Raw genomic sequence first — 2,295 nt, 5'->3', positions numbered from 1 at the left:
GTCAGAGAAAGCATTGTATCTTGGGTTATGCGATGTGTGATGTTTAAACTTAACTGACAATGTTCCCTTCATCCTTTTTTTTTAATGGAAAAAAAAATGGACCAAGTCGAAGTGTCCTTATTCTTTAGCTTGTATCAGAGCTGTGAGAAAACATTGCTTTCTTTGGAAACTTCTGTTTCTTTTAAGTAGGACCAGCTTGAACTTTTGCTGAAACCAAGTTCGTATGGTATAACTGACAGTGTCAGTATTCACAAAATACAGGCTGACACAGAATTGGGTGTAATCTCCTGGAGCTTTGTCATGAGTTCTGGTATAATCTTCAAAAACTTCTAGCTAGTACCATGGGGCAAAAGCCACAGTGGATTTTTCAGGAACCTACAGTGCAAGTTGAACACTGTGAGGCTCAAAATACTATTATTGTTGACGTCTTCTGAGACAAATTTAATTTTGTGCACTAAAAACTTCAAGCAATACTGAGAATTACCTTGTAAGTCAAATAAATAACCTGTGATACCAGAGTAAGACTGGATTCTGAGTTGCTCTCTGTGTTTAACCAGCTTGTTAAATAATGTGGTTTTCCCTCAAGTTTATTGTAGAACAGCAATAAATGCACCTTATACAGTGAAACTGCTTTTGTTAAATCTTTCAGATTTTTCTTGTGTAGGAGGACATGTCAAAATCATATATTTTTTTCATCAGAGTAAAGCCCTCTGTTTGTGTCAGTTGCAAAATAACTTCTATTTCATAACATTAGGCTATTGTGGAAAACTAATTGTGTAAGTCCTGGAATTTTCACAGAAGTACAGTTTTGTTGGTGTATATGCCAGTATCAGTTATACTGCTATCCAGAATAGTATCAAAATAATTTTGAAGTTACTTGGCAGGGGCTTAAGAGGAAAAAAAAAACAAACACACACATGTCTGCATTAATAGCTTCCTTGGACTACTCTTGTCCTCATTCTTTTGGTTTCAAATGCCAATGAATACTTCATCATTCATCAAATTGTAAAGTTCAGATTTCCTCTACAAAATTAAATGGAGAGGAAATAAGACTAAAGGCAGACCTCTTCTAGCCCTTGTATCTTTCAAATTTGTGCTTTTTTTTTTTAGCAATCTAACTTAAGTAAATCACTCTTTTAACCCCTTAAAATTGCATCTGCTACAAACCTTTTCAACAGCGGGTTTAAAGCAATAAAATGATATGATTATTTGATTTGATATTTGATTTTATTGATTTGATAATGAAATCAAATAATTTGATTCTTGTTATTTTGATGGAAGTCTTCCTCTTGCAGCTGTGAGGACATGGCTTAGAGAATATTGTATCACATTTATATACTTGAAGAGAGTTTTATTAAAACTCATATTGGAGTGGCCATGCAAGTGGGGTCTGCTTGCTCTTGTCCATCATGGTGGTCTGTTGACTTGCCAGAAGATCTAGTCATGCCATCTCTTCTCTTCTGCCTTGAGCGGGCTAGTTACGGTACCCCTGTGTCAAGGTAAACTTTCTGATGCTTACTCTTAAGAAGCGAGACTTTCTGATTATCTACATTTCATTGAGTTACCCAGCACAAAGATTACTTTTCTGGCCTCCGCTGGTGGTAGGAAGTAGTTGCAGAGAGGAAGACCTTTTGTACGGGTAGCTTCGTACCAAAGTACCTGTGCGTGACAGCCCCAGGGTGTGTGTTTTCCTACACAAGGTGAGGGGAACGGTTTGCAGCATCTTGCAGGCTTGTGGAGGACAGAGCAGTGAGGGAAGGAAAGAGAAGGATAGTGGGGGATGTCTACCTCAAAAAGCGCAGCTGTGAGAAGAGGGAGGGAGGACACAAGAACTTGTGTAACTTCATTTTTCACCAAGGAGCACCCAGCTGGGTTTCAAGCCACCTGAAGATGACTTCATTGTAAACCCCAGCTCTCAATTGCTGTACGAGTGTTGCTTTATATGGATAACGGGATTCTGAAAGAAAGTGAAGGGGGTCTCTGCCTTGACTTGACATTTGCATCTTTCCTAGTCAATTTTTTTTTCTTCTTTTTCTTTTCCTCCTTATACAACTTCAGTTTCCTGAGTGCTAGTTTAGAAAAAGCTTCCTTTTGCTCAGCCTTTTGCCTTCCAGATGTCTTACTGTGGCATTTAGTTCCTACAAACATTGCCATGACTACTAAATGCTTGATGCGTATGTAACATCTCCAAAACACTTTGGATTTTCTGCAGTCTGAGTGTTTTTCAAGAATGAGTGGAATGAGTGTATTAATAAAATAGAAGCCAGGTACATAACTTCGAGGGGGGGGCGGGGG

The sequence above is a fragment of the Cariama cristata genome, unplaced genomic scaffold (assembly GCF_000690535.1).
Source record: "Cariama cristata isolate BGI_N322 unplaced genomic scaffold, ASM69053v1 scaffold7650, whole genome shotgun sequence".
Taxonomy (NCBI): Eukaryota; Metazoa; Chordata; class Aves; order Cariamiformes; family Cariamidae; genus Cariama; species Cariama cristata.
The sequence above is the reverse complement of the archived record's forward strand: the minus strand, read 5'-3'. Positions refer to the sequence as shown.